Source organism: Panthera pardus, unplaced genomic scaffold (genome assembly GCF_024362965.1).
Source record: "Panthera pardus isolate Hobbes unplaced genomic scaffold, ASM2436296v1 HiC_scaffold_13, whole genome shotgun sequence".
Lineage (NCBI taxonomy): Eukaryota > Metazoa > Chordata > Mammalia > Carnivora > Felidae > Panthera > Panthera pardus.
The window spans coordinates 118,305,848-118,329,854 of record NW_026526688.1 but is presented as its reverse complement, the minus strand read 5'-3'; the positions used below and the strand labels follow the sequence as shown (position 1 = coordinate 118,329,854).

General features: G+C 34.8%; 1 non-coding gene across 1 annotated transcript; it reads left to right on the top strand.

Moving 5' to 3' along the window:
* Positions 1–22,451: 22,451 nt before the first annotated feature.
* Positions 22,452–22,557, top strand: LOC128776801 (U6 spliceosomal RNA). The gene has a single exon (XR_008421966.1). It is a non-coding gene; the product is annotated as a U6 spliceosomal RNA (small nuclear RNA).
* Positions 22,558–24,007: the final 1,450 nt, after the last annotated feature.

Genomic DNA, 24,007 nt, shown 5'->3' with positions numbered 1-24,007 from the left:
TTTTAAGAGAAAGAAGATATATATTCAGGGGAAGTATAGCTTTGGGCAAATTTCTTTTAAAAACAAACAAAAAAAGAAAGCCCATCTCATGAAATGTTTCATGCATGTCACATTAAATTCCCAGAACTCCATTCTTTTCTGTACTAAAACTATACCCAGAGCTGGAGTCCAAAGACATGATCCCTTTTCCATTAGTGGAGCATAAATGGAACCATTATTGGATGAACTGAAGTTTTATTCAAGGGCTTTTTAAACCTGGGATCAGTTACACTCAACAGTCCTTGTAACAACTACTCAAGATTTTCAATGTCATCTATTTTGCCTTGTCCTTTCCCATTAGATTTTTTTTATAGTGTCCTAACTCTGGATAATTAGCTTTTTAGGATAAACTATCTCCTTGAAGATTTTTTTTTCATCAATAGTCTGAAATTTAGTGTATTTAAATCCGCTTTCCTCTTTCATTCCTCACATGTGCCAGTCACCAATTCTTACCTGCCTTGGAATTCTCTCCACTTCCTTTCCCTACTCCCACTGAAGATGTGCCAGTGAGCACTTTTTGTATGTTTCTGACTCTGCTCTCCTATCTCTTTTTGAGCATTCAAATGCTCTTTTTCTCAGGTCTAGTCCCAGTCTTCTCTCCTGAGAGGAAACTTCCTCAATTAAATTATTCCATTCAAGTTTTACAAAATCTTAAATTCTTAGTGTTGGTTTCGAACAAGTTAACAAAATTAATCTTTTTATTGTTTTTCTAATTGTTGCTATGCATGATCCTTAATAAACCATTATAAGCTTCTGAAGGGTACAATTCATCACATATATGTTATATTATTATATATTATATATAATATTTGTATTATATATTACTTATATTTATTATTTATGTTTATAATAAATTATATATTACATATATTATATAATTAAATTATATAAATATATAATAAATATATTACAATATACAATATGTAATAATAAATATATTATAATATATATTTATTTTTCATTATATATATATATAATGTTTATTTTTGAGAGAGAGCACGAATGGAGAAGGTGCAGAGAGAAAGGGGAACAGAGGATCCAGAGTGGGCTCTGTGCTGACAGCAGAGAGCCCAGTGAGGGACTCAATCATGAACCCTAATATCATGACCTGAGCCAGAGTTGGACACTCAACTGACTGAGCCACCCAGGTGCCCCTCATCTTCTATTTCTTATATGGTTATCTTTACCTAGCAGCGCATGAAATAAAGGTGACCGTTGAATATTTTATTAGTATGACAATGATGTCTCAATTTTTACCACAGATCTCATGAGATGATAAAATGCCATAATATTTCTCAAAACTATATGAGTCATAGTGCTTGACTGATGATAGGTATTCTTTTTAAAGACCTTTTTCATTAATTTTTTTATTTTTTATATTTTATTTTAGAGAGAGAGAGAGAGCATGCATGAGCAGAGGAGAGGGGGCAGAAGGAGAGAGAGAGAGACAATCTTATGCCACCTCCACACTCAGCACAGAGCCCACACAGGGGTTGATCCCATGACCCTGAGATCATTACTTCAGCCCAAATCAAGAGTCAAGTGCTCAGCCAACTGAGCCATCCAACCCCCCACAGACAGATTATAGGTGGTTTATAAATATTTAATTATTTCAGATTAAATATTCATTCTGTCACTTGCAAAATGTCAATTGATTAGGGCCTATGATTGGGAGTAATAAAACCTCACATTTTACGTAAAAAATTGAGAGCATTTCATTAAAAAATTTCATTAAAATGATAGAATGTTAGAGGTAGATTGAACATAAAGAAGGTATTCACTACTATTTTGCTTATACCTGAAATCTTGATAGGGTCCTGATGTTCTTTTATATAATCTTATTTTTAAAATATCAATTTAAATTGTATAATATTTTTATTATTCCAAAGTGAATGCTTGTAAAATCTTGGGTGATAATAGCACTGTTGAAACCTTAAAAAAAAAAAAAAAAAACAGATTCAATAGCAACTGAATGTCAAATTCAGAAAAAGTTCAGGAACTATTGTTATGTGTTTATTCAGCCATTCACTTATTCATTATTTTATGAAGTCAACAAATAATATATGTGCTAGATGCTTGGTATACAATAAAGGGAAAAAACTTCTTTCTATGAGTTTTACCACCTAGTGAGGAGTTTTTTTTTAATTAAATATTCACTGAAATAAATATTCAATTACAACTCTGATAACTTCATAGGATTATTTTGAAAATTAAAATAATTTGTACACAAAAGTTATTATGTCTGGCACATAATAAACACTAAACAAATAGCTCAAGAATAAAGTCTTCTGTCCTATTATTGGATGGCTTGTACCTATGATATAGTACTGTTGTCAGGAAAGATTTCCCTGAGAGAAGTGCTGGTGAGATGAAATTTTAGGGGTAAGCACACATTAACCAGAGGTACAGTGGGGAAGTGTCTTCTGGGGAAAAGAAAAAACAAGTACGCCTTTCACTAAAGGAAGAAAGTTAAGTACTATGGAATGACAGAAGTTTAAAGTTTCCTGGGCAGAAAGAAAGGCATGGGAAGGGGGCCTATAAAGGAGAAAAAAGAAGGTCAAGTTATATAAGGTTTTGTTGACTCTGCTAAAAAGTTTTTATGTTAAGAATGACAGGAAATCATTTAAATGCATGCGTATATGCATGCATGCTTACAACATGATCTTATTTGTATTTCAGATGAATTCCCTGTGGGGAATTCTGTGGGGCAAACCCACTGGAGCTAGGCAAGAAAAGCTCAGGTTATGATCTAATGGTTCATGACATCAAGCCCCATGTCTGGCTCCATGGAGCCTGCTTGGGATTCTTTCTCTCCTTCTCTCTCTGCCCCTTCCCCATTTGCAAGTCTCTCGCTCTCTCAAAGTAAACAAACATTTAAAAAAAATGAATATACAATTAAACTAAATGCAGAGTTTGAGAGAGAAGACGGTCACGTCATCTCCAGGGTCAAGTGTCATGGGTTGTAAATTCTGTCAGATATTTAAGAAAGAAACTATGCAAAAGTCCTTCAGAGGAAAAAAAAAAGCAACATTTACTCACTCATTTTGTAACACCAGCATTAATTCATATATCAAAACCAGACAAAACATTACATGAAAGAAAAAACAGCGATATTGATCACCATTCCTCATGAACATAGACACAAAAACTCAACAAAAGGTAAGCAATTGAATGCAAGGATAAAATGATAATGATCAAATTGATAATGCATTTTGATAGTGGCATTTACCCCAGGATTGCAAGATCACTCAGCATTTGCAAACCAATCAATATAATCCACCATATCAAAAAAGAAAAAAGAAAAAAGTATATGATTATTTTGATAGATACAAAAAAGCATTTGACAAAATTCAATAAAATATTTATGAAAAAACTCTCAGCAAAGTAGGAATAAAACAGATCTTCCTCAGTCTGATATAGGACGTATAATGAGAATCTGCAACTAAGATCATACTTAAGAATGAATGCTTTATTCTCCAACTTGTGATGAGGTTTTAATTCCTAGTGGAAGCAGTAGTGTGTGGAGCTTAAGAAAATGATTGTGGGATAGGGTTACCTGGGTTTGAAATCACATTCTATACCTAGTACTTTTTGTTAATCTTTGGAAAATTATTTAAACTAAGTTTCAGATTTTTATTATGTGAAATGGAAATAGTAACATAAAATACTACACTGATATTACATTTTTAAATAAAAAAAAACCATATAAAATGCTTGTTTTGATATCCAGCATGTCCACTTGTGGCCAACACGTTACTTAGAAGTAATATAAGATCACTGGATCTTATGCAGATTGGGGAAAACCCGACAGAAAAAAAAATAATGTATAAGAATTAAGCAAGTATGGAGTTTTTTGTTTTTGTCTCTCGAAAGTTATATTTGTAAACTTGCTGCCTTATTGCTAAATTGAAAAAGCCCAAGAAAACATGAATAGACACTTCTCTAAAGAAGACATCCGGATGGCCAACAGGCACATGAAAAGATGTTCAACGTCGCTCCTTATCAGGGAAATACAAATCAAAACCACACTCAGATACCACCTCACGCCAGTCAGAGTGGCCAAAATGAAGAAATCAGGAGACTATAGATGCTGGAGAGGATGTGGAGAAACAGGAACCCTCTTGCACTGTTGGTGGGAATGCAAATTGGTGCAGCCGCTCTGGAAAGCAGTGTGGAGGTTCCTCAGAAAATTAAAAATAGACCTACCCTATGACCCAGCAATAGCACTGCTAGGAATTTATCCAAGGGATACAGGAGTACTGATGCATAGGGGCACCTGTACCCCAATGTTTATAGCGGCACTCTCAACAATAGCCAAATTATGGAAAGAGCCTAAATGTCCATCAACTGATGAATGGATAAAGAAATTGTGGTTTATATACACAATGGAATACTACGTGGCAATGAGAAAAAATGAAATATGGCCTTTTGTAGCAACATGGATGGAACTGGAGAGTGTGATGCTAAGTGAAATAAGCCATACAGAGAAAGACAGATACCATATGGTTTCACTCTTATGTGGATCCTGAGAAACATAACAGAAACCCATGGGGGAGGGGAAGGGGAAAAAAAAAAAAAAAAAAAAGAGGTTAGAGTGGGAGAGAGCCAAAGCATAAGAGACTGTTAAAAACTGAGAACAAACTGAGGGTTGATGGGGGGTGGGAGGGAGGGCAGGGTGGGAGGGAGGGCAGGGTGGGTGATGGGTATTGAGGAGGGCACCTTTTGGGATGAGCACTGGGTGTTGTATGGAAACCAATTTGACAGTAAATTTCATATATTAAAAAAATAAAAAAAAAAAAAATAAATAAATAAATAAATAAATAAATTGAAAAAGCCCAGGGGCGCCTGGGTGGCTCAGTCGGTTAAGCACCCAACCTTGGCTCAGGTCATTATCTCACAGTTTGTGAGTTTGAGCCCCACGACAGGCTCTGACAGCTCAGAGCCTGAAGCCTGCTTCGGATTCTGTGTCTCCCTCCCTCTCTCTGCCCTTACCCCACTTGCACTTTGTCTTTCTCTTTCCCTCTATCAAAAATAAATAAACATTAAAAAACATTTTTTTAAAAAGCCCAAGTTGCAATGTCTAAATAAGCTGAGCAGCCTCATTGAGTTGAACTGAGCTCACTTCCTCAGATGGGTGGGTGTACATCCTGTGAAATACTTATCTCCGAGTAGTCATGCTGCCATCCAAGTGACAGCTCAAAGGAATGAGATGACTATGTATTTATTATTGCATATTTCTAAATACAACTGTAGGTAAGAATATTTTATTTTTTACTTTTTTATTCTTTTTGAGAGAGAGAAAAAGTGCATGCGCAAGTGGGGGAGTCGGTAGAGGTAGAGAGGGAATCCCAAGCGAGCTCCATGCTCAGCATAGAGTCCGACACAGGACTCAGTCCCACAACCCTGAGATCATGACCTGAGCCAGTACCAAGAGTCAGATGCCTAGTCTACTGAGCCACCCAGGCACACCGATAAGAATATTTTAAAGTAAAACTTACTTACCTAAATGTTTTAATCTCAGAGTTTATGTTATGGGATGAATTGTGTTCCCCTAAAATGGATATGTTGCAGTCTTAACCTATAGTACTTCAAGATGTTGACTGTATTTGGAGGTAGGATCTCTAAGGAGGTATGGGGCCTCAGGGCCTCAGGCCCAGTTAGAATGGGGCCATCAGGTGGGGGCTCTGATCCAGTGTGCCTGCTGTCCTTATAAGAGGAACTTTGTACATAAAGCAAAGACCATGTGAAGATGCGGGGGTAAGATAGCCATCTATAAGCTGAGGAGAGAAGACTCTGAAGAAATCAACCCTGACTGACACCTAACTCTAGAATTTATATCCTTCAGAATTGTGAGAATGTAAGTTTCTGTTGTTTAAACCATCCAGTCTGTAGTACTTTATTATGCAACCCTAACAAACAAATACAGGACATGTTTTCTTAACTCGTTTATTGGATAATACATTACCTGTCATAGCATTTCATAATCCTTAATGAAATTCAAACGAGGAAGACTCATCATTTTTTAATGCCTCAAAGACTCATCTTGAGGTATTGGAAATGTAGTTTATTTACTTGATTTACTGAGAATAAATATTGGTATTTTTTGATACTAGGTGTTTAATTGAATTTTATCCACTACTGGAAATTCACTTCAGGGTCTGAGGAATCAATACTGTATCTGAGTAGGAATTTCTCTGAATTCTAGGCAAATTCATTATCTCACCATAAAAAAAGGCTGAGGATGATCAATGTCAAGTTCATTTATGGAAGGCAGGTACTATGATAATGAAGTAACATGACAGTGGAAAAAAACATTTTAAAGATCACTGCAATTCTTAGTGTTGCTAGCTGACTTCTTTTTTCTTTTTCACTAAAAGAAGCAAACTAGATGAGACAATAAGAAGTAGGTTCACATTTCTAATCATTGACCTTTAGGATGAATAAAAGGAAATGGTCCTCTAATGTGAGATAAAAATCTTAGAAGAGTTGACCAGCAAAAAAGGCATCTGGTTCCAGTGAGAAGATAGAAAAGAGTAGGTTGGGGAAAAGAGAAACACAAAAAGACACAATTTGGGAGTCAGAGTACTGTTGTTCATAGAGTGTGACTGATGGTTTGAAACCAGACCAAATCCCTTAGCTTTTCTGTCGGAACAAGCAACTGAAGACTGAGGACCAGAAGTAGTTAAGCCACGTTCCAAAGGGTGCTAAAATCACATCCATCACCATCCAGAGCCATCTCAACAGTTAATGCCCCATGGCAATGATTTCCTTTGCCCTAAATACTTCTTGCTAATTCAAGGGTCAAGTGGAACAGTATCCATTATAAGTGACACGGTTTTATAAACGGGCATTTCAAATGCCATAGACATTTGAATGAACATTTTCTTCCATCCATAATTACTTAATTATTATCAATTAAGAGTGTGGCATGAGCATATGGTAGCTACCCATCTGCTCATTTATTCCTCTCAATTGCCATTAATTTAGTTGATGGTGACAGTGTTTAACCAAATCAAACTAATTAATAACAATCCACTAGGTCGAGGCCTTTCTCTTTGCATCACATGCTCATTCATCAATAACTGACTACTACAATGTAATCAAATTTGAGTAGAATACAACATTTCAGGGACTTAGAAACATTCTGATGAAAATTATTTAAAGATTCCAAAATTTATGTCATTTCTGATTCCTGAAATTTACATTACTTTATTTTGAATATGCTAAACATTCTAAACATTCTTTTCCATTAGGTTTTCCAGGTTTTATTTTATGCAAATAAAAGTTATAAACTCCTCTGGGTGATACACCTTTTCCTATCTTAAAAATTCATAAATGTTCCCTATGGTGCAGTACACAGTTAGGGGGAAAGATCACCCTTAAGTACTAGCTCTTTTCCAGTGAGAACTATTGCTAAGTTTTTATCTGATAAGATGCTACTTCCTCTTCTGGTGAAGAAAAGTGGCCGGGCTACTTGGCTGCATCAGTTGTCAGACGAAGTGTCAGGTGGAGGTATGTGGGTATATTTACTGGAAAAATAGACAAAATAATTTTTATGTCTTACATATTTTGTGAAAGCATCATGAAAAGTAAAGTACTGATATTAACTGTATCTATACACTAGTTCCTTATCTGAGAACAAAACCTTGAAATCAGAAAACTAAACTTAAATTGGGCAGACGGATAGCTGGGCTGAGCAGCCCCAAGTGCGTCTCCTGAGTTGTTTTTTTTTTTTTAACCCTTTCTCCAGGTTCTCTCATCCCAAATATCACTTCCAAATTCTCACCACAAACAAGATCCTCAGAGCTCTGGCTTTGTCATAGATAACACACGTCCCATGGAACTGATTGCACACAGCTAAAACTTTTAACTAGTTTTATAAAGGTATAAGACTAGCAAAATAAATGCAAGTACAAGAGTGAAGTAGTATCATTTATTAAGTTTTTTTTTAGTGCTTATTTATTTTTTGAGAGAGACAGAGAGTGCAGCGGGGGGGGGGTGGGGGGGCAGAGAGAGAAGGGGACAGAGGGTCCAAAGTGGGCTCTGTGCTGATAGCAGAGAGCCCAATGCAGGACTCGAACCCACGAACCAGTGAGATCATGACCTGAACCGAAGGCAGATGTTTAACCATCTGAGCCACCCATGTTCCCCCACAGTCTTGTTTTTTAAAGACAGCACCTAGCTAGGACCCATGGGCCTCATTTCAAAGTCTCAGGTTACATATATACTAGTCCTGCACTTCTCAGTGTTTGGTTTCCAGACTCCTTCACCTTCTTAAAAGTTATTGAGGACACCACAAACTTTTGCTTATGTAAACTAAACCACCAGTGATTACTTTACTTTATGGGGCACCTGTGTGGCTCAGTCAGTTAAGCACCAACTTAGCTCAGGGCTCAGGTGATGATCTGGAGTTTCGTGAGTTGGAGCCCTGCAACGGGTTCTGTGCTGACAGCTCGGAGGCTGGTTCTGTGTCTTCCCCTCTTCTCTGCCCCTCCCACACTCATGTTCTGTCTCTCTTCCTCTCTCTCAAAAATAAATAAACATTAAAAATGATTACTTTAAATTAAATAGATATTCTGAAAATATGGAAGTGGCTTTGTTTTAATATGTGTTCCATCACATGTTGACATAAATAACACATATTTATGAAAAGTAATTGTATTTTCTAAAATAAAAATAAATGCAGTAAGAAAAGCAGCATTGTTTTGCATTTTTGCAAGCACTTTAACATCTGGCTTACTGAAATAGAATTGAATTATTATATCTATTTCTGCATTCTAATCTCTCACAATATGTTGGTTTGAAATATATGAAGGAAACCCGACCTCAGTTAGTCATGTAGATGGAAAGCATAGGAGATATTAGTATTTTGATATCTTTTTCAGATAATTATAAATATTCTTCTTTGATTCTACACAAAAATTGACAACTGGTAATGTCTTAAAGGGTTAGCTACAATGTACAATCTGAAACAACATAAATTAACTTTTTGTATATACTTTGTTATATTAAAACCTGTTGTTCTAGTTTACACATTGAGTGGAACTTTCACTTTTCATCGTGAATAATAATAAAATACTACACATTAATTACTTGCAAAGTATTTGGTTCACAGAGTTTATGTAAAACTTAGGGGTGACAGAAACAAATTTTCCACATTATAATTCACTCTGTTTCCTTTCCTTAGAGAATGTTGCTAGAACTCAATACCTATGTTTGTTGCCACTGGAATATTGTTGTTTCTGGGCCTTCTCAGTTGACAGAGAAAGGAACTATATGCGTGTATACAAATGTGTGTGTGTGTGTGTGTGTGTGTGTGTGCGCATGTGTAAACATTTATGTATACGAAGGTAAACATTAACTCATACCAATGTTCTTAATTCTAATCCATTCCCACACAGATTATTCTAGCCTCCTCACCTTCCTTATCTGTGCACTCATTCTTCACCAGTGAGAAATCTTCTTTCAACCCCTTGACATTTATTTACTTAATTGCTCAATTCCAGTATTCAAAATTAGTAGCACCATAATTGTTAACTGGATCCCAATGGGAAACGACTTCATAGAGTACAGTGCTTTGTATCATTTCCTTTGCCTTTAGTCTTACCAGATCTATTTATTTCCAAAATTACTTAAGTTAGCAGTTTTTTTTAATCCCATCCCTTTAGTGAAGTTAATTCATACATTAATAAGACAGTTGGATTCTCTTGTCAACAAAGAATGCATTCCATCCTGAAATCTCCTGACCTCCTTTTAAAAATATCATGCATTAAGGTTCTCTCTTTGGGCTATAAATTCTTTGAGTTTTGACAAAAGCATAACTTTATCCCAAATTCTATAATACAGAATAGTTTCATCATCCTAACAAAAAAACCTATACTTCATCTATTCAATTTTCTTCCCTTTCTCCCAAGCCCCTGGAAAAAGTGATTATTTGTTACTGTTACTATATTTTTGCTTTTTCTAGAATGTCATGTAATTCGAATTATACAGTATGTAGCCGTTTTAAGTTAGCAATATCTATCCATGTCTTTTCATGTCTTGATAGTTCAATTCTTTTTGTTACTGAATATTATTCTTTTGTGTGGATGTACCAGTTTGCTTATCCATTCACTTATTGAAGGACATCTCCTTAGCTTCTAATTTTTGCAATTACGAATAAAGCTGTTATGAATGATCATGTGCAGGTTTTTATGCAGATAAAAGCTTTTAACACTTGAGGTTTATGGTCTGAATGTTTATGTTTCTCTCAAGTTCACATGTTGGGATCTTATGGGTCAGTGTGATGGTATTAGGTGATGGGGCTTTTGAAGATGATTAGGTCATGAGAGCATGAATGGGTTTAGCACTCTTCTAAACGAGATCCCACTGAGCTCCTTAGCCTCTTTCACCATGTGAGGACACAGTGAGAAGTTGGCAGCCTGTAACACAGAAAAGGACCTTCACCAGAACCTGATCTTGCTGGCACCCTGATCTTCCAGCCTTCTGAACTATAAGAAATAAATGTTTGTTACTTATAAGCTGGACAGTCTACAGCATTTTGTTATAGCAGTCCAGATGGATTAAGACAGTTGGGTAAACACTCAAGAGTGTGATTGCTCGATTGTATGGTAAACCTACATTTACTTTTATAAAAAACTGCCATTTGATGTTTATAAAAAACAAGCATTTGATGCTTGATTTCGGCTCAGGTCATGATCTCATGGTTCATGAGTTCAAGCCCTGTGTCAGGCTCCATTGCTGACAGCATGACGCCTGCTTGGGATTCTTTCTCTTCCTTCTCCCCTTGACCCCCTGACCCCTTTCTTCTCTCTCCCTTTCTCTCTCAAAATAAATAAATAAACTTAAAAAAAAAAACCCAGAAAGTATCTATCAGAATAGCCATGATACATAGATGAGCTTTGAGCCACTGTCCCAAAACTAATGAAAAGTAGCACAATTTGTTATTTGTTATTTTATTGCTAACATTCTATTAAATTGTCAAACACTATCTTAGGAAAAAAAGAGAAGTTTGAAACATGGCTTGCACTCTACAATTATGTCATTTTAAAATCATACTGGTGATATATGGACTATATAATGAGAGCCACAGGCCCAGTTTGGGGCATATCTCTGCAATGTGAAGATAGGGTGAAGAAATATACTTTTAATGTTGAAATATGCTAAATAAATATAAAATGATATGATTAGATGATTTTAAAATATATTATAATGCTACATAGAACAACATATTTCTCCAAAATTTCCATGTTTCCTCAAATTCTTTCTTAAAATGTTACCAGGAAAATATAAATAGTATAAGGTTATAAAGGCCAATTTTTTTAATACTTGCATCATGACATAGTTAACAAATCAATGTACTGACATAAGCTAATGATAATTGACGCGCCTTTTGAAGGAAATGAGTGAAAAACAAAGTTATCCTGGTAAATATGATCCTTTAATGACAAATAACTGTTTTAGTACCATTAGTAATATGGAGTGAAGCTAGAATAAATCATTAGGTTCTAATCGCAGTCCAAATGCTAAATCCAAAGAGCAAGCTCCACTCATTTTCTGACTGACTCAAAACCTGTCTAAAAGATGATGTGTGGAGTAAGCAGCGGATAGAAGATTCTAGTCATTGATAAGTTTTATTCTGTATTCTACTTTAATATATTGGCTTTGTAGTTCCTGGAATCCTTTCTAATTAGTCTTTTGTCATATTAGCTTTTCATTTCAGTTTTGCCATAGACTTTATGCTTCGATTTCATTATTCTAGTCTTCAGGCTTATGGTCCATTTGTCTAAATTACTTTACATATTTTTAATTCTTTATCCAAAAGCAATATTTAATTAAAAAAACCCTGAATGTTGGGGGAGCCTGGGTAGCTTTGTTGGTTGAGCGTCTGACTTGATTTTGGGCTCAGGTCATGATCTCACAGTTCATGAGATCAAGCCCTGCATCAGGCTCTGTGCTGATAGTGTGGGGTGTGCTTTGGATTCTCTCTCCCTCTGCCCTTATCCCGCTTGTGTGCTCTCTCTCAAAATAAATAAACTTAAAAAAATTTAAAAAAAATCTGAATGCTGTCAACAAGAAAATATTGAGATTATTTAGACTGACACAGCTTAGTAATAAGTAATTGAAATTCTAGCCCAGATTTTGGCAAAGACTGTTGCTCTTATTTTAGGATTTGGAACAGGGGATCTTTGTTCACTTAAAGAAAAAAATTAACAATAGAGAGCTATATAGTCATTGCCTTGCAAATATGTATTTTTATTCCATTTATAAAATGCTGAATTTAGTAAATATTAATGCAACTTCACCTTAAGAAAACAGAATACAATTTTTTAGTTAACTCCAGCTCAGTAAGTTGGATTGATACATAAAATTCCATAATTCTGAATTTCAGATCCAAATGTTTCCAGCAATATTAAATTTATATAAATATATAATAATAACAATACCCCACACCATGGTTTATTGTGGTACCTGTTGCATTTGAGAGTATTTTGCAAAATGCAGAGATCTTTACAAATACTAACTGTAATTTATTTTCCTTATCATAAATCATGGCAATAATAATAGACTCACAGGCTTTGGTCATGTGAAGATACACTGCTTGGATTCATAGCCGCAGACCAGCTATCGATAGATCATCATTACAGAATGCTACTGAAATGTTGTCAGGTGAATTGGGGCTAACTGCATGTTCCCAGTGAAATTTAATTTGCTTATTATCCTTCAAACATAATCAGAAATTTGGATTGTATTAAGGCGAGAATTAGCTTGGAAGACCCCAAATACAATAGAGAGAAATAATGAAATTTGCAAACTGCCATATAGAAACTTTACTGCTTCTGAATGCATTCTTGTCGATCATGAAAGCTTATATCTGTGGAATATATTCTTGTCTTTTTAGAGGAATATTTTTAAAGATAGTAATAGATATGAAAAAAGATATTTTGTCTGGGTACAATGCTTAATATATAGCAAAATGTTGGCTTACAATGAAATTTAATTAAAATAGTGCTGATTCTCTTCCTTAGCCTTGTCTGCGCGTCTTGCCACAATATGTCTCATTGTGGTAGTACCAATACAGCTAATTAATAACTTTTCATTAATTTTATCTGTATAACAATATTCTTTACTGGGTCTTTCACATGATTTGTATTAACTGTAACATTATATAATCATTCTGATGACATTTTTATCATTCCATACCAAAAAAATGTTTATAAAATTGCATTAAAGCAGCCACAAAAATCCTTGTCCACAAATAGACATCACTCAAATCTTTGAAAAACATACTTTCAGTAAGTAAAATGGTCTTTAAATTGAACTTCATTTCTTTTATAGTTTTATGTAAATTGAGCTTCTAAAAAGTTATATGCTTAACATTCAGTTGAGGGATATGAAAACAGATTTCAAAGATTCAAAATTATATCAAAGACAGTAGGAAGTGCATGTTTTGACAAAGAAATATTAACCAGTGGCTTCATCTGACAAGAGACTCCTGATCTTTTGAAATTATAACATAAAGTCCACATATTTGTAATGTCAACATGTAATATAATTAGGCATTTATAATGACTGACTCCATCAATTGGCAGATGTTGATTTTGATTTTGAGCAAAACCATTATTTATTCATTTTCCCTTTTTTTCAAGGTAAAAATTCATAATAATTTAATGGAAAAAGATTAGATTGTTATACATTCTTTTCCTGCAAATTAGTAATTTGGTACAGGAGTCAGTGAGCCTGACACAATGTTATACTCTTGATGTAATATTGAGTTATCATGAAGTAGATTAATGCATCTGTATGGATCATAATTTTTGATGGTTATGCGACCACATAAAGATTTGTAAATTTTCCAGTTCTTTTCTTTCCCACCCATCCCATCATTGCTCTTTATAATCAATGAAATAACACTACATATTATTTACCAAAGATAAATATCTACCTGAAGAAATTTATTAAACCCATTATAGTAGATGTTTATATAGGAAAAAGAATGGTTGTTTGAATGAAGAATGAAGAGGAAACAATAAACAATAAAATCAAATAATAGCATTGTCTAGAAAGTATCATAATAGTCTGCTATGAATTTAGGTACAAGTATAACACAATGCTGAATGTCCAAATTAAAAAAAACAACATATAAAAACTAAAATATTATGAAACTGACAAACTGAAAGGTGACTCAAGACCCTACCTTACTTATTATAACCTCTTAGGAAGACTCCACTAGCTATATAGCCTGGAGGAAATCTCAGGTGGATCTGAAGCTAGGATACACAAAGAAAAGACAACAGGAATAGACATGTGGCCAAACCATTTGTAGAAGGAGGGAGAAAGAAAATAAAGTGCTCAGTGACAGAAGAATGCTTATTGGTTATTGGTTTCCTTGGTAATAGCTACACATTCTCTGCTTGTCCTGTAAGAGCCAGTCAGATCAATCAAACTGAACTCTTTGGCACAGTAAGAATGGTTTGCCCAGGATCCCTCGCTGTGTATGGTGCCCAGTTGGTAGTGCTGACCTCTGGGGAAGAGACTGAAATAGTGAACTGATGCCATTCAGCCTGTCTAGGAAAGGCTACCTCTCACTGTTTACACTTAGGAAACAAAAAGAAGTTCTTCCACTTCCCCATAGCAGAGAGTCATTTCCCTCTATTGCGACAGACCAATTGCAGCAGGCCTCCTACTTTGTATTTTATCACGTACATGAAAGAAACCATCATCCTGAAAGGATTTCTGAAAAATCACATCAATTGACACGAAAAGTTAAAGAAAAAATACAATTTTATTTGGAGGATTCAATAATTCTATGGATATAAACCAACTCAAAAAATAAGAATAGACAATCAGTTAAAAAAATTAAGTTTATTTTGAGAGAGAGAGAGAGAGAGAGAGAGAGAGCATGAGTGGGGTAGGGGCAGAGGTAGAGGGAGAGAATTCCAAGCAGGCTCTGGCACAGTAAACCCAGAGCCCAATGCAGGGCTCAAACTCAGAATACTGAGACCACAATCCAATCCAAAATAAAAAGCTGGATGCCCAACCAACTGAGCCACCCAAGAGCCCTGAGAATACACAGTCTTGATGGAACAAGTCATTAGAAAATGTAGGAAAGAGGAATGCCTGGGTGCCTCAGTCAGCTGAGCATCTGACTTTTGATTTCAGCTCAGATCATGATCTCATAGACCTGAGATGGAGTCCTGAGCCAGGCTCTGTGCTGAGCATGGAATCTGCTTGGTATCCCTCTCTCTGCCCCTCTCTTACACTCTCTAAATACATACATACATACATACATACATACATATTTTTTAAAAAGAAAATGTAGAAAAAATAATTGTAAAAGTTATGAAAAATTTTAAGGAGACAAGTACAAAACAAAAATACTTTTTGGAATTCAGAAACATTATTTTCAAGTTAAAACACACAACTGACAAATTTTATTTTATAAAAATAAATTTTCAATAACCCATGTCAATTTATTCTAGTATCTGAAGTTTTCTCCTGTTTCTCCCTCCTGTCATTTCTGTTTGTTCCCAGACATCGTTCCTTATTTTCCTCTGCACCCAATATCTTTGACTTTATGTTGACCATTTCAAAACCTATTTATATAGGCTTTGCAAAACCACAGCTACTGTGTTCTAAGGGCCATAGTAATCCTGAACTTCTTTAAACTTCCCAGATCATACAAACACAAGCTGTATATTTGCATGACAGTTGGATTAAACTTGGCTTTTGCTTCCATTGAGGGTGTACAGCTTTGGATTACTAACTCATTTTATGATGAGTTCAATCCCCAGCATGGGCTCTAGATTTTTTATTTAGGTCCACTTTTATGTCCAGGAAGGTAATCAGAACCAGTCCCAATTTATTGTAATTTTCTATTGCTTCTTAGGAAAGAAGAGGGGTGCTTCAGTATTCAGTAGTGTTCTGTTTCCTCTTTACTTTTGACCTTAGAATATGGTGACCTTAGTATATATTTCAGCCACTTTGTGACAAGATATTTTTAAACTTTCCCCATCATGCTTAATTATTTTTATGATTAAATTTGATCTTAATAATCAAGACCATTGTCAGAAATTAGAAGCTTAAAGCTTTAACTTTTCTAGGATTTCCTTTGGCCTATATTATGAAGTATTTCGTAATATTTTCCTAAAATGAATAGCTGGTTATGTCAACATTATGTTGTTATGTTGAGATGACTGTTGTCCATTATCTTTCCATTGTATTTCATTTCTTATGTATTACATAAAATGTATCTATATATGCAGAGGTCTTTTTCTGAAATTTCTCTTCTCTTAAATTGTTTTATTTTTTATTTCTGTATCTGTAATGTTCTTTTCAAATTACTGTCAATTTAGAGTATTTTAATATATATTTAATCAAGATCTTGTCATTCTCCTTTTTCAAAATTAACTTAGCTCTGCTCATGTGCTAATTTTTCCCAACAAATTTTAGAAATAACTTTTAGAGTTATGTAAAATTGAATTTGAATTAGGATTTTTGGATTAGAGAGAAATATTACCTTTGTAATCATGAGTATTCCAAACCATTATATATGTATATATATCCATAATTATATACATATATGTGTATATAATTTGTATTATTTAGTTTTATTTAGTTTGTTTTTATATTTTTGTTGTTCCATGCTTAATATTTTAAAATAGCCCAGTTTAGGATTATTAAGATGATCCTTTGCATAGTAGATGTTATGAGAAATCTCATGTCTTCTGGGAAATAGGTCTATGAATTTTTTTGTGTGTATACACAGACATGGACTCACTGAATCATTTGTTATATGTAAAACGTTAGTAGATAATACCAAATTGTATTCCAAAGTGGTTAAATCAGTAAATTTTATGACTTTCAGTTGCTTCATATTTAAAAAAAAAATAATGTTTATTTATTTTTGAGAGAGAGAGAGACAGAGTGTAAGTAGGGGAGGGGCGGAGAGAGAGGGAGACACAGAATCCGAAGCAGGCTTCAGGCTCCAAGCTGTCAGCACAGAGCCAGATGCGGGGCTCAGACCCACAAACCGTGAGATCATGACCTGAGCCAAGTTGGATGCCCAACCGACTGAACTACCCAGGCGCCCCTCAGTTGTTTCATATTTAACCGACACTTGATATTATCTTTTTTTTCTGGTAGCTATTCTGGTGGGGTGTAGAGGTTTGTGTTTTAAATTATACTTCTATGATAGCTAACAAAATTGAACACCTTTTTATATGCCTATTTATCATTTGGGTATCATTTAGTGTGAAGCGTCTGGTGAAGAATTGTAACAATAGAGATTTACATTTCAGCATGTAGAACTTTTTGTTAATCATGGATGTCAAATGTATATATCCCAATATTTGGGATTTTTTTCACTTTATATTATAAGAAGTTATCAACATTAATGCATCCAGTTTTGCAGTTTTACCTTTATTAACGGAGCTTTTGGCATAATCTTTAAGAAATTTTTACCTACTTCAACATCATGATCACCCATTTTTTTTTCTAAAGGCATTAATGATTTTACCAATCAGACAAATATGCATAATTCATTACAAATTATTTTTTCCATTTGAATATACAATTTACCTAGCATTATTTATTACATCCCACAGCCTTATATCAGATGAAGATACATGCATTTGTTTCTTGACACACTCTTCTGTTCTGTTGGTATCATTGTGTAGCATTGTGCCTGTTTTTTCTTGATTACATTTTGTATAATTTTTAGATCAGTTTGTCTACACACACACACACATGCGCGCACACACGCACACACACACACACACACACACACATGCTCATAACGAGCTACAATGTTCTGTGGGAGGCAATTGAGTTTACCCTTCACTTGAGAAAACCACATCTTTACAACACTGAGTCTTTCTAGCCACAAAAGAGCATCACTTTAAATTTATTCTGGTCTCTTTAATTTTGCTAAATATTTTTTTAATAGATTTTTAGCATAGAAGTCTTTCAGATCTTTTGTTAGATTTCTCTTTAACATTTTTTTGTTTAAGGTAAATGCTATTTATTTTTGTATTTAAAGTTTTTCTTTTCTTATTTTGATGCATATTTATAGATGTGTAATTGATTTTTCACACCAAGTGACGTGTATAATTTAGTTAACTCACTAATTAACTTACTAAATAGTTTGTAAATTCCGCTGGAATTTTCTATGGATATAATGATGCCATCTATAAGTAATGACAATTTTGTTTCTCCCTTTCAAATACTCTATCTATATTCCTTCCTTCCTCCCTTCCTTCACTCATTCATTCTTCATTTTTGGCTTCCCTTCCTCTCACTAGAATCTCTACTATAATGCTAAACAGAAGTGGTGATTTTAGGCACTGTTTCTTATTCCTCATCTCTGGGGGGCGTAATTTAATAAGTTGTCCATTAGTTATGATGCTGATTAAAAATATGGCAAATGCTTTTTATCCAAGTGAGAAAATATTTATCATGTAGTATGTAATGGTTATCATGAGTTTTTAACATGTATGTGATTTGAATATTAGCAAATGCTTCTCCATCTCTCATGTTGAAAATGATTTTCTTTTTTTCCTCCATATGTGTGATAACACAAAGTTTGGCTTTTCCAGTGTTAAAATCAACTTACATCCCCACAGTAAAAATAATTTATTCATGATGTGTTAAATGAATTTGGATCCAATTGCAATAAGTGAATCATTAAAATGTGTAAATTTAGGGGCACCTGGGTGGCTCAGTTGGTTAAGTGTCCAACTTTGGCTCAGGACATGATCTCACGATTTGTGAGTTTGAGCCCCACATCAGGTTCTGAGCTAACAGCACAGAGTCTGCTTGGATCTTCTGTTTCCCTCTCACTCTGCCCCTCCCCCTCTCGTGCATGCAATCTCTCTCTCTCTCTCAAAAATAAATTAACGTTAAAAAAATAAAGAGTGCAAATGTATGTTTTGGCAAAGTATCTTCCTGTGAAAACATCAGCACAATCAAACTAAATAGCCATCACCCTCCCCAAATGTCTAGTATTCTTTGGTGATCTCTTTTCCCATGACTTGAAGCCTCATCCCACCACCAGAAAATCACAAAGATACATTTTTGGTCGCTATATATTCTCTAGAATTTTATACAGATGATATCATACACCAAGTACTTTTTTGAGGTCTAGCTTTTTGTTTCTCTGAGGGTAATTATTTTGAGTTCATCTATGTTACTATAGGTATTGATAGTTCATTCTTCATTGGTTGCTAGGTAGTATGAAAATGCCACAAATTGACTTTTGACTCACCTGTTGAAAGGCCCTTCAGTAATTTCCAAGTCTAGGTTTTCGTAAATTGAATTCCTATAAATATTGTGCACATCTCTTATATAGACATGTGCTTTCATTTCTCTCAGGTGAACACTAAGTGTGGAATGGCTTCATCATCTAGTAGGTAAATGTCTGAGATTTTACAAAATTGCCAAACGGTTTTTAAATGGTTATACCATTTTTAATTCTAACCAGCAGTTTATTGGAATTCCTGCTCTTTCTTTTCTTGCCAAATTTTGTATGGCCTGTCTTTTTAATTTTAGCCATTTTAATGGGTGTGTAATGATATCCCACTGTTGTTTTATTTTGCATTTCCCTTATGCATTTGACTAATCGTGCTGAAAACCTTCTCATCTGCTCATTTGCCATTCATATATGACCTTGATTAAGTGTGTATTCAAATACTTTGCCCTTTTTAAAAATTTCTTTTGGGGGATTTAGACTATTTGCATTGAGGGGATTAATAGCTTGGTTAGTAGGAATAAAACCGTCATGGTGCTATCTTTTTCCAGTTGTCCAGTTTTCTTTGTTCCCTTTTCCTTCTTTTTCTCACATCTTTTAATTATCTATTAATTATCTATTTTATCACTCCATTTTATGTCCATTGTTGTGTTATTAACAATAACAGTTTGTTATTTTGCTTTAGATTTTATAATGTGCATCTTTAGTGTTTCACAGTCTACTTTCAAGTGGTTTTATGCCATGACGTGTGTATCATGGAACTTGTAATATTATACTTCAGTTTCTTCCCCTCATTGGCCTTCATGCTATTGTTTTAATATATTTTACTTTTGCATAGTCTATATACCTCAGACCTAACTGTTATTATTTTTTCTTAAAATTCAACATTTAAGAAGAGATTGAAATAAGTAGAAAAGAATAATAGATATTTATTCATAGAATAAATAGGTATTTAGAATAGAAATAATAGAAATAGAATAATAGGTATTTATTTCTGGTGGTCTATATTCTTTTTTGAAAATTCATGTTTCTATCTAAAATCATTTTCTTTCTTCCTAAAAAACTTCTTTACCATTTATAATAGAAAAGAAGTATTTCCTTTTTACTTTTTAAAAATATTTTCACTAGTATAGAATTGAAGTTTTAAGATGTTGTTTTTCATTTAGTCCTTTAAAGATACTAAAGAATGAATCTGGACCACTTTATTACACCATACACAAAAATAAGTTCAAAATGGATGAAAGACCTAAATGTGAGGCAGGAGACCATCAAAATCCTAGAGGAGAACACACGCAGCAATCTCTTTGACCTCGGCCATAGCAACCTCTTACTAGACACATTACTGGAGACTAAGGAAACAAAAGCAAAAAGGAGCTATTGGGACTGCTTAAAGATAAAAATCTCTTGCACAGTGAAGGAAACAATCAACAAAATTAAAAGGCAGGACATCTGGGTGGCTCAGTTGGTTAAGTGTCCAACTCTTAATCTCAGTTCAGGTCATGATCTCATGGTCATGAGATCAAGCCCCATGTGGGACTCCGGGCCTGTACATGGAGACTGCTTAAGATTCTCTCTCCCTTCTCTCTCCCCACCAACTCTCACGTGTGCTCTCTCACTCAAATAAATAAATAAAAACACCCACAAAAACAAAAACTGACAGGCAACCTACAGAATGGGAGAAGACATTTGCAAATGATATATCGGGCAAAGGTCTAGTATCCAAAATCTATAAAGAACTTATCAAACTCAACACTCCCCCAAATAAATAATCCAGTAAGAAATGGGCAGAAGACATAAACAGACATTTCTTCAAAGAATACATACAGATGGCCAACAGATATATGAAAAGATGCTCAACATCACTCATCAGGAAGGAAATACAAATCAAAACTACAATGAGATATCATCTCATACCAGTCAGAATGGCTAAAATTAAGAACACAGGAAACAACAGTGGTTGGCAAGAATGTGAAGAAAAGGAATCCTTTGCACTGTTAGTGGGAATGCAAACTGGTGCAGCTACTCTGGAAAAAGGTATGGACGTTCCTCAATAAACTAAAACAAAGAAACAAACAAACAAACAAAAAACCTATCCTATACGAATTATACAGATTTGAAGGGGTATATGCATGTTTATAGCAGCATTATCAACAATAGTCAAACTATATGTCTATCAACTGATGCATGGATAAGGATGTGGGAAAAACTGCTCTGAAACACACAGATACAATGAAATATTATTTAGCCATCACGAAGACTGAAATTTTGCCATTTGCAACAACATGGATGGAGCTAGAGTGTATTATTCTAAGTGGAATAAGTTAGTCAGAGAAAAAAAATACCACGCGATTTCACTCATATGGTCTGTTCCATTAAAAAAAATTTTCCAGCACCAAAACAGAGTCTAGTACACTGATGGAATCTGAGACATCTTAAAATATAGGTATCCAGTTTCGAGCTTAAAATAATATTCCTTCCCTAAGCAATTTGATTTTTTTTATAAGTGTGGGGTCACATTCTTTTCCCACACTTTAAAATTAAATTTTATTTTATTTTTAAAAAATTTTAACGTTTATTTATTATTGAGAGACAGAGAAAGAGCATGAGCACGGGAGGGGCAGAGAGGTGGGGGAGACACAGAGTCTGAAGCAGGCTTCAGGCTCTGAGCTGTCAGCACAGAGCCTGACGCAGGGCTGGAACTCACAAACTGAGAGATCATGACGTGAGCAGAAATCGGAGGCTTAACCGACTGAGCCACCCAGGTGCCCCTAAAATAGAATTTTCTTAACTCTGTGTAAACAGGGCCTGACTGGAGGAAAATGTGAAAGAATCAGATATTGGGAGAACACTTGCTACGTGTCTAAAACTAAGTTCTAATAACGCTCCCGTCCATTTTTTTATTTCCTCTGCAAAATCTGCCCTGTTTTTGTCTGTGCACACTGAACCTGTGGTGCCTTTGTGGTCTGTCTGAAAGTACATTTCCTTTCTACTATTTTTTCTCTTCCATATTCCCAGATGCTTCTTGCTCCTTTTCTGCATCCACAGCTCTGATCTTATTTATATTTTATAGAAATAGATACGACAGTTCCATGAGTGGCACATTCCAATTCATTTCATTATTGTATGTCTATTACATCCTTTACCCTGGGGGTCAAAAGAAAGGACAATGCTCACTTTGGAAATACATATACTAAAATTGGAATGGTACAGGGAAGATTAGCATATCCTCTGAGCATGTGCACACGTAAGTTTGTGACACATTCCATATTTTTCAAACAAGTGTATGAAAAGGTCTTCGACATCATTCTTCAAAGAATTGCAAATTATGCGACGCCTGTGTGGCTCAGTTAGTTAAGTGTCCGACTTCAGCTCAGGTCATGATCTCATGGTTTGTGGGTTCGAGCCCCACATCTGGTTCTGTGCCAACAGCTCAGAGCCTGGAGCCTGCTTTGGATTCTGTGTCTCCCTCTCTTCTCTGCCCCTCCCCCACTCATGCTCTGTCTCTGTCTCTCAAAAATAAATAAACATTGTAAAAAATTTAAAAAAAGAATTGCAAATTAAAGCAACAATAAGATTGTTCCCACTACACGTACATTAAAATGACTAAAATCCAAAACATTGATGACATTAAATGCTGGCATGGATGTGGAGCAACAGAGAAAATACAACATTCATGCTGGTGGGAATGCAAAATGGTACAACTACTTTGGAAGACTGTTTAGCAGTTTTGAACAAAACTAAAGATATCCCTATCATATGACCCAGCAGTTGTGCTCCTTGGTGTTTACCCAAATGACTAGAAAACTTATGCCCACACAAAAATTTGCACGTGAATGTTTATAATAGCTTTATTTATAATTGCCAGAACTTGGAAGCAACCAAGATGTCCTTCAGTAAGTGAAGGATAAATAAACTGTGGCCCATCCAGACAATGAAATATTATTCAGTACTAAAAAAAAAGCTGTGAAACCTTGAAAAAACATGGGAAAACCTTAAAGACGTATTACAAAGTGAAGGAAGATAATCTGAAAGGCTGCAAACTGCATGATACTAACTATATGACATTCTGGAAAAGGCAAAACTATGGAGATGGTGAAAAAGATCAGTGGTTGCCAGAGTATAGGGGGAGGAAGGGATAAATATGTGGAACACGGAAGACATTTAGGGCAATGAAACTATTGTCTATGATACTATAATGTTTGATACATGTCATTATACATTAATCAAAGCCCATAAGACATATAACACCAAGAGTGAAGTTTAAGGTAAACTATGGACTTTGAGTGATAATGATGTGTTACTATTGGTTTATTGATTATAAGCAAATGTAACTCTCTGGTGGGGGATGCTGACAATGGGGTAGGCTGTGAGTGTGTGGGGGAAGGAGGTATATAGAAATACTGTACTTTCCACTCAGTGTGGCTGTTAAGATAAAACTGCTCTGAAAATAAAGTCTTTTTTTTTTTTTTAACAAAGTACAAAGAAAGTACTTTTCTTAATTGGACTTCTTGAACCAGACACAATTTAGCGATGGTAACTTTAAATAATTGCTTTGTGAAAAGAATCCCCCAATTTCTCTAAATAAGTCTGTGATCAAAATAGATGAACTATATTTTTAAAGAAATAATATATGTATTTATTATAACCAGACAGATGGCATGGACTGAATAGACATGCTATTGTCAAATTAACCTGTATATAATATAAAACATTTTTTATGGG